This window comes from Procambarus clarkii, chromosome 52 (assembly GCF_040958095.1).
Source record: "Procambarus clarkii isolate CNS0578487 chromosome 52, FALCON_Pclarkii_2.0, whole genome shotgun sequence".
In the NCBI taxonomy this organism is placed as follows: domain Eukaryota; kingdom Metazoa; phylum Arthropoda; class Malacostraca; order Decapoda; family Cambaridae; genus Procambarus; species Procambarus clarkii.
In genome coordinates, this window is record NC_091201.1 from 5811068 (window position 1) to 5821993 (window position 10926).

Here is a 10926-nt window from a genome sequence, read left to right on the forward strand (position 1 = left end):
CTGAAAAGTAAGCTAATTCCCTACCGTTGTATGTATCATCATCTCTGACTGACGTGTAGGGGTGCGAGGTGTCAACTGGTGACGAGAACTGCTGCTGAGGTCCCAATTCAGCAACTAAAGTTCGAGCTAGAGGAACTATGGCCCTCTTTGTCCTCCTACAGTCAGATTGCAGAAGATTGGGTGCACTTGACCCGGGGCAGACAACAGTACCAGGGTACCAATATGATGATCTGTCAAAAATGAGAAATATCCAAGGGACAAAGATGGTAAACACGAGTAATAACACGGAGGGAGAGATGACCAATTAAGAGTATGACTGCGGCCTACAGTCACCACATAATCCAAAGTTGTCTCACCTTCACCATATGTTACTCTCGTAATGCACAATACACCGGACCATATAAAAAATGAAATTGAATATGAAAAATAGTAAAAGCTACGTTAACAAAGTTAAATACGCTTACCATTAATTACCACTTGGCACCAGTACCTGAGTGAAGCTCCCGGACAGGCCCCCATATAATATGTGACGGTAACGCGTTGGTGTTCGGCTGTTCAAAAGCTAGGGGTATGGCCTCGTCACATATAGAAAAAAAAAAATAGAAAATCTGGAACTTCGTCTGTGGTAAGGTAAGGAGAAGACACACAAAACACAAGTAAATTTTAACAATGAAATTTTAATTACGTTAAAGAAAGCAAAGCATGGATAAAATGGACATACAAATTCGTATAATAAAATCAATCAAAGTAATAAGAATAATTAAATGGTAAAATGAAAAGTTACGTTAAGACAAATGAACAAATAACAAGAGTATGGCAAACAATGGAAATAGGTGCCGGAATATTGGCTTCAAGCTATCACTTCTCTTAGTACACGTAAGCCTGGGGCTTTAGTCTACCAACGAGACGTGTTAACCTGTCGAAAGCACGGGATATTCTGAAGACTGAGGTCGTGGCGGCCCCAGACATCAAGTAGTATGGTGGGTGGAGTGCAGTTGCAGCTAGACCCGTAGCGAATCAGCGATGAGCCGGCGACAAGACAGGTAGTTTGGCGGTTTGAGGTGGAGCAGGTGTTCCTGGCTGCATACGTTTTGCGCTCTGGCAAACCTTGCTGGTGTTGTCGTTGTTGGATTTTTCTTCTATACTTGTTTTATATAGATGTTTATATCGACGTCTTTTGGAGGGAAGAGCAGGCTCAATCTCTTGAAGGAGATTATCGTCACAATATATATATATATATATATATATATATATATATATATATATATATATATATATATATATATATATATATATGCAAACAAGCCTGAATGGTCCCCAGGACTAAATACAACTGAAAACTCACACCCCAGAAGTGACTCAAACCCATACTCCCACAACTGGTATGTACAGGGACGCCTTAATCCGCTTGACCATCACGACCGGACATAAGGAAGTGATAGCCGAGGCTATATGAACCACTTCCCCGCCGGCACTCGGATGGTAATCTTGGGCATAGCATTTTATCAAATCACCTCATTCTTTGGGGCACACGTGAGGAACACAAATGCAAACAAGCCTGAATGGTCCCCAGGACTAAATACAACTGAATGAGGTGATTTGATAAAATGCTATGCCCAAGATTACCATCCGAGTGCCGGCGGGGAAGTGGTTCAAATAGCCTCGGCTATCACTTCCTTATGTCCGGTCGTGATGGTCAAGCGGATTAAGGCGTCCCTGTACATACCAGTTGTGGGAGTATGGGTTCGAGTCACTTCTGGGGTGTGAGTTTTCAGTTGTATTTAGTCCTGGGGACCATTCAGGCTTGTTTGCATTTGTGTTCCTCACGTGTGCCCCAAAGAATGAGGTGATTTGATAAAATGCTATGCCCAAGATTACCATCCGAGTGCCGGCGGGGAAGTGGTTCATATAGCCTCGGCTATCACTTCCTTATGTCCGGTCGTGATGGTCAAGCGGATTAAGGCGTCCCTGTACATACCAGTTGTGGGAGTATGGGTTCGAGTCACTTCTGGGGTGTGAGTTTTCAGTTATATATATATATATATATATATATATATATATATATATATATATATATATATATATATATATATATATATATATATATATATATTTTTAAAGTTTGTGAGGGTACCACCTCTGGTGCCAATGTGGGTACCCATAGCCTCGGAGAAGAAAATAAAAAGTATTCAGAGGAGACCTTGTGGTTTCTCACTGAACACTTATATTACCACCCCCATTCTTTTGTATATATATACAAAAGAATGGGGGTGGTAATATTAGTGTTCAGTGAGAAACCACAAGGTCTCCTCTGAATACTTTTTATTTTCTTCTCCGAGGCTATGGGTACCCACATTGGCACCAGAGGTGGTACCCTCACAAACTTTAAAAAAAAAAAAAAATATATATATATATATATATATATATATATATATATATATATATATATATATATATATATATATATATATATATATATATATATAATTTATTCAGAGTAAGAGGGAGACAAACAAAGGGCAAATAAATAGAGCATAGTTTTGTTCTAGATTTACTTAAGCATAAGCAGCACATCAAGACAAAATATAGACGCCATGGACATCTGCCCTACACATATTTTTTTTAATTAGATGTATATTATTAGGAACTCTGTGTTCGCTTACTTTGGAGACAGGGAAGAGAGACAATAGTCTGATTGAACTAGCGTGGCAGAAGAGACGAGAGAAAATAATTTATTTATAATTAATTATAATTTATAATTAATTATAATTTATAATTAATTATAATTTATAATTAATTATAATTTATTAATTATAATAAATGTTTTTTTCACAAAGAGATCGACACTGACTAGTTGGTAACGAGGCTTCGCTTTGTTGCCAAAATGTGTCCACATATATGAAATATATCAAGCCAACAAGGAAGAGCTTAAGAACTGTATAAAGTGCACATGTTGAAAGTTTTAATAATAAATTTAAATCCTAAGGTGAAAAAAGTTAACTAGTATGTTAATGAAAAAATCTGTGAAACATATCTTGGAAACAAGAGGCATTTACTAAGGCTCTAACCTAGTTTAAAGCTAAATATATAGTCACTCATATAAAATAATTTTCGATAGGCTTTAAAATTCTGTATGCTCAACATTAAAAATTGAGTATCCAGGAAACAATTTACAACTACGACTTGGATTTTTTTTTTTAATAATTTGAAAGTGTGAAAATCATTTGGATTATTGCGGAGATTTATATATAAAAAATGACTCGTCTTGCAATAAATATTTTAGTTTGAGTCGACATTAATGATAATCAGCACGTAATTAATTCCTTTCATACATAAGACTTCAGCACTACTCTCACATCATTCATGAATATCAATGAATACATTATATTTTTGCCTGAATTTCAGGATTTTACGTTTAATTTCATTATTATTTTCGGGCACATAAACGGCATTTTAAAATCAATTCAGGACGTCACACTTCACACCTCTTTTAGTGGAATGAATAATTTATTAATGTCGAGTTGCCAAAAGTTTATAAAACTCTAAAACCTTCATTTTTTTCCTTGAATAAACATAACACAGATAGGATATGTAACAGGCTCCTAAAAATGTATTGAAGGCAGATATTTTTTGCATATCAGAAATACAATAACATTGCAAAAAATGAACTTAATACACTTTTAGCTGTACAACATTTCGGGTTATTACGTCTGATATTCCATTTGTTGCCTTAATATATATTATTTGTTTGAACATTTGGATGAAGTGTTTGAACCACTAAATAAGGTTTTTGAACAGTTGTATTAGTTGTGTTTGAACAACTGGATTAAGTGTTCGAACATGTAGATAAGGCTTTCCATGAATTGGATAATGGTGATGAGTTTTGAAAGTGAAAGTGAATTAATGTGAGCTGTCATGTGGTTGGATATGTTGCATTGACAGACGGTACTTTGGTAACGACTGTTTTGGGGTGAAGTCACACACACACACACACACACACACACGCGCGCACGCACACACACACACACACACACACACACACACACACACACACACACACACACACACACACACACGCGCGCGCGCGCGCACGCACACACACACACACACACACACACACACACACACACACACACACACACACACACACACACACACACACACACACACACACACACACACACACACACACACACACACACACACACACACACACACACACACACACACGCACACACACACACACACTCTCAAAGCCTATTACGTAAAAACCAAGAAACTTCCAAAGTTATATTTTAAAATAAAGAAAAAAATTCACGAGATATTTCATATGAAGATAGACAGTCGTCAGTGTCAATCCTTGTTGCTGCATAACAGCCTCGGCCTTTCCTTAACTAAGGCGCTGATATATATATATATATATATATATATATATATATATATATATATATATATATATATATATATATATATATATATTTATATATATATATATATTTATATATATATATAGTGTGAGGGTACCACCTCTGGTGCCAATGTGGGGACCCATAGCCTCGGAGAAGAAAATAAAAAAAAAAAAAAAATATATATATATATATATATATATATATATATATATATATATATATATATATATATAAAGAAGACCGATGCGTCTCATTATCTTACGAGGTTTTCACAGAAAAATATAATATCTACTTTACATTCAAGTTAATTTACAATGCAGTTAGAGTCCATTTCTAGAGTCCACTGAAAGCAACTATATAAGAACAAATATCTAGTGACTTGTTGACATTTAACTTGTTGATAGCGGGGATTAAGCACAATTTTGTGTGTTTCTTACTAGTAAGTGGAAATATTATCAATTTCTTTGATCTTTCATGAAAATATGGAGGTAGCGGACATAAAGCATAAGATTACGAAGGAACGATAAATATTTTAAAGCCGGTGAACGTAGCGTGAAAGATACCTTCATTAAACGTTTCTCTCTAGAAAGTCTAATGGACTCCCAATATTCTGTAAATAATCACTTTCTATCGCCAGTTACAGCAGATTGAACATCAATTACAGGGGGGGGGGGGGTAGAAATAGCCTAAGCTACTCTATCCCTTTGAGATGTATTTATTGCTTATCTCAATAAACATACTTGAACTTGAACATCAATTATGTGATTGATGTGATTCGATACTGCATATGGTCCATAACCACACTTCCTCTCAATTGTCGCTAATATTAAATATTTTTGTTCAGGAGACTATAGGCTATAAGGGAGAAGATATGTAAACACAGAGCTCAAGGAATTTAACCCTACCCGCCACGTTGACGGGAAGGGCAGCAGAAAGGAACTGTGCGACGGACGCACGACATTTGACGTACAAGGAGTGACGCTCACCTACACGATTGCTTACGCGACTAACAACGAATGAGGCAACGAACGAAGGTGACATGCAACAAGCCTCACGCATGTCTACTTTACATAAATGTACTTAACTTATACAACGCCTTCAGTCCTGGGCAGGTCTCACTAGATATTGGCAGTGTTAAAGATTTTCATTAACTTTGGCAGTAAATGAGTGTGTGCTTATCCGCCATGAACTGGGAACTAGGCGTTCCGAACGCCTTCACTATTGCAAGGTCATACGATCCAATTTTCAGAACTTCCTCACTCATAATTGGTTCTCTGGTTCACCGTCTCTCCTGTCACCCCCGTCTATAGGTGGTATGGTCTTATACCTGTCATCGCCTGTCGTCTGTCATCAATCACCTGTCATTTGTCACTATCCTCCCGTCCTTATGCCTCTATACCCCCTTGGTTCACAGTCATTATTCCTTCAGTACCGATCGCTTTTATGATAAATTTGGTCATTTTTCCTATCCGTCACCTCTCTGACACCTCTTGAGTCCTACCTTGCAATTTTTTCAAAGACGTTTCAGTCCACCCTTGACCATTGTGACGACGTTTCAGTCCACCCTTGACCATTGTCACGACGTTTCAGTCCACCCTTGACCATTATCACGACGTTTCAGTCCACCCTTGACCATTGTCACGACGTTTCGGTCCACCCTTGACCATTATCACGACGTTTCGGTCCACCCTTGACCATTGTCACGACGTTTCAGTCCACCCTTGACCATAATCACGACGTTTCAGTCCACCCTTGACCATTGTCACGACGTTTCGGTCCACCCTTGACCATTATCACGACGTTTCATTCCACCCTTGACCATTGTCACGACGTTTCAGTCCACCCTTGACCATTATTAAGCAGTATGAGGGAAGAAGAGTGGAAGAGAAAGACCAATTATAAACGAAGATAGTAAGATGATAGGAGAGAAGGTTAAAGACGAATAGAAGAGGGTCCAAGTATGGGAATAGGGTAAAGTACTTCAATTGTGTAAAGTACTTGAATAAGGTAAAGTACTTGAATAGGTTTTAAGTATTGTAATGTATGGGAATAAGATGGAATCATAATATTTGATATAAGTATAAGGATAAGGTAAACATATGGAAAGGTCAGAAGTAGAGGAAAAACTTGAAGTATAGGAATTAAGGAAAACTGCAGATTGCCTCATCATGGCATAGAGAACCAGGTGAAATGGAGACAGAGATCACATAGGAGAAAGAAAGGGGGTCTAGAGGTACGAAAGGAGAGCCACATCATGTTTAAAAAGGTTAGAGGTTTTAGATATGTACTGAGATCAGGCAAGAGTCGACAGCAACATAGTCAGGACTAAGGGTCAGGCTGGACATGTTGTGCATGAGAGCATGTTGGAGTTGTGTAAGATAGCATGTTGGGCATGTTGTTAGACACCAGCCTGTACTGTAAACTTTCTCTCTATACATACATATATATTTTCTTTTGGATTTAAAGTGGCAAATGACGTTGAAAACGTCACAATGAACAGACTCATTAATATTTCTTCACTGCACTTCACAACGTATAATTGAAATTCCGACTTATTAATACTGATGTAAGTCACTATATGGTATATTACTCGGCTTGAGGATGGTTCCTATATTAAAGGGGGGGCATCAGTACCATGGTACTGAACTAATTAGCACATCTACACATAAGCGGCGGTGTTAGTTCCACTTCTCTGACCTAATTAGCACATCTACACATAAGCGGCGGTGTTAGTTCCACTTCTCTGACCTAATTAGCACATCTACACATAAGCGGCGGTGTTAGTTCCACTTCTCTGACCTAATTAGCACATCTACACAGTAGTGTTGTCAATACCACTACACTCAACTCATTAGCATACCTACATGGTCAACCAAACCTCTCCATTAATAAATATTATTGTAACATAAAGGTCTCCAACGGACAAAATACGATGTACTGTTAATCATAGGGGATCACCAACACCAATATTTGCTAGATTTGGGTGCATCGATTAGGTTCGGGTGTCTTAATACATCATTTCTGTCCGTTGTGACCACTGGAGAGGACGGGGCTGACACAGTAGTGGTGTTACCAGCAGTGAACAAACTCATTAAAAAATTTTTAAACTGTTATGACAGCCCACCACAACAGACAAGTTGGTCAACTATTGTATCAAACATTTGTAAAGTTAATACCAAGACAAACATTATTCTTGATGCCTTTAAGGTTTTTCAAAATACTATTAATTACAAAATATTTGTGTTTTGTGTTTCTGGCTGAAGTTTAGTGGAAGAAAATAAATTGGTAAAATAGGTTCTGAGTCTGATTTAGCAATTTAGAACATTATGAGATACATCTTGGGTATCCATGAGATACATCTTGGGTATCCATGAGATACATCTTGGGTATCCATGAGATACATCTTGGGTATTCATGAGATACATCTTGGGTATCCATGAGATACATCTTGGGTATCCATGAGATACATCTTGGGTATCCATGAGATACATCTTGGGTATTCATGAGATACATCTTGGGTATCCATGAGATACATCTTGGGTATCCATGAGATACATCTTGGGTATCCATGAGACACATCTTATAAGATTGAGAAGAGTTGATGTTTGAATAACATTTTGGGGGTAAAATATTAGAAGATAGAAATCAGATCCACATGGCCTTAATCCAAACTCAGATCCACATTAGACTTAACCCACACTCAGATCCACATTAGACTTAACCCACACTCAGATCCACATGGGCCTAACCCACACGGACTTAACCCACATTCAGATCCATATGGACTTATCCCACACTCAGATCCACATGGACTTAGCCAATACTCAGATCCACATGGACTTAATATATACTCAGATCCACATGGGCTTAAACCACACTCAGATCCTCTTAACATTATTAACCCACACTTTACCCACATGGTCTTCTCATGCTCATATAAACTGAGCTTTCTGATAGTTCACATAATGACGGATTGGGATCTGATTGGAAACAAGTGCATTACATCATACAAAACTCTTCATAACACGTAATATTAATTATATACTATTCCTATAAATAATCATGACAAACAGCATCATATAAAGAGGCATTTACGTAAATCATTACAAAATTCAGCTTAATTCTAAACATTGTTAACATTTTTTAGAAGCTTCGTGACCTATATGTCAAGATTCGAAAACTTGCAGATTTACATGTTAGGATTTGAAAACTTGGTAATTTACATGCTTGGAAATTAAATCCTAGTGATTTACATGCTTGGAAATTAATTCCTAGTGATTTACATGCTAGGTTTTTAAAACTTGGTGATTTACACAGTAAGACTTGGAAACTTTGTGATTCATTTGTCAAGATTTGATATTCCATTCATAGATATTCATTTAAGATTTGATAACCTATGTGATTCGTGTCCAAATGCCCTGAACGTCACTTAGTACACTATCTTAATAGTGATATTGTTATTGGTATATAATATTAACCATGTATGTATTTTGTACTTGAAGGGAACATATAAGTAAAAATAATTCAATATATTTAAATTAATTTGATGTGTGAATCTGGCTGCAGTTGCATTGTTCATGGCTGGAGAGAGCGCTAGTTTCGGGTCCCTTGCAAAGCTCTTCTTTAATCCGAATCAAACTTTTCTACGTAAAAACTTATACAACTCGTTGAAATTTTGGCCAAACCGAATAGTTGAACAGCAGTGAAAATCAAATACATATTTTTGGAAATAAATAGAATAGCATTTAGCTTACTACTTGACTGATGACATATTGATGAAACATTGTGGGGCATTTTGTCCGAATTTCACCTACTAAAGAATCTGAACAATTCCTGGCTCAATGGAATCGCTAGTTTTAATTACAATATCGTGTTTTGAGGTATATGTATTTAGAGTCCAAAATCCTGCGTACAACTTAAGTTACAACTTTTTTTAAGGTTGAACTAGATAATGCTGCAGCATAGGTTATAACTGTCGGACTTGACGAAGGAATGCCACACATTATCTTTTTTGGAGAGATGAGATATATTAAAGGCTCAAGACACAGACATTCCTTCATCTTTATGCAGAAATACTTTGAAACGCTGATGTTAATAATATGCTACAATAGTCAGTTGTTTGTACGTTCCACTAATAGTTGCTATGAGGACTATCGGTTTTGGAGGATGAATTGAACTAAAACATTCTTTGAGGTGTCAGTAATAATTCAACACCTCTTCTTAAAATTGACAAATTGATGATATAGTGAATGTTATTGTTCAATGTTATAGTCCAATGTGGCCTTCATCTTAAGCAGATCGAGAGTGCCACATCTGACCCTCCCCTCCCCCCCCTAATCACAGTGAGGGTCCCCACACCTGACTATTAATGATAGCCCCAAAGCACAGCGAGATTTAAATGCGACCTCAGCATACAGAATACATTCACTTAAAATGCATATATCAAATCTACAGCTTACGTGCTATTCATGCCAGTGCCACCTCTTCAGTGGCTTTATCTTTATCAATCAATCAGACACAGCGAGATCGTCCTTAACGCAAGTTTATTATCATTATTATTATTATTATCGTCAACGCGGCCCTTAAGGCCTTGTAAACTATTCAGTAAATAAGGGTTAAGATGCTATGCTGGAGGTAAGAGGAACACATCTCGTAAGGGAATACCAAAATTTTTCAAGAACCCTGACTAAGTCACTTTGCCTAAAATGGTGTTGCAAGCCATAGACCTGTGTCCAATAAATGTTAATAACACATTCGCAGGGATAACACTGCCTACAGTAGTGTTACCCCTGCAAATATGAAGAAGTATAAGGGGGGGGGGGACTATATGCCTGCAAATATGAAGAAGTATAAGGGGGGACTATATCCCTGCGAATATGAAGAAGTATAAGGGGGGACTATATCCCTGCGAATATGAAGAAGTATAAGGGGGGACTATATCCCTGCGAATATGAAGTATAAGGGGGGACTATATCCCTACGCATATGAAGAAGTATAAGGGGGGACTTTACTCATGTGAATTTGAAGAAGTAAAAGGGGACGATGTCCCTGTGAATATTAAGAAGTTTAAGGGGGACTATATCCTGTGACAATGAAGAAGGGGACTATATCCCTGTGAATATGATGAAGGGGGGAATATATCCCAGTGAATATCAAGAAGTTTAGGGAGGGGGGGGGGACTATGGAGGTTGATAAAGCGAGCCTTGGCACAGTTATGGCACTGTGTGAAGCCTTCTGTGCTGGCACCACACGGGACTCTGCCGGCAAGGTCGCAGAGCGAATTTACGAGGTGAGAGAGGGGATGGATAGGTCACTTGGCACCCACCACGGTTCCCCAACGGATTTTGTAATCTATCTAACCTAACCCAACCAAACCAGACCTAACCCAACCAAACCTGACCTAACCTAACCCAACCAAACCTGACATAACCCAACCTAACATGACCTAACCCAACCTAACCTGACCTAACCCAACCTAACCTGACCTAACCTGACCTAACCTGACCTAACCCAACCA

The 10926-nt window shown here is 37.8% G+C and overlaps 1 non-coding gene across 1 annotated transcript; it reads left to right on the forward strand.

Annotated features, from left to right (window-relative positions):
* Window positions 1–2176: 2176 nt before the first annotated feature.
* Window positions 2177–2327, forward strand: LOC138352272 (small nucleolar RNA snR70). The gene has a single exon (XR_011222741.1). It is a non-coding gene; the product is annotated as a small nucleolar RNA snR70 (small nucleolar RNA).
* Window positions 2328–10926: the final 8599 nt, after the last annotated feature.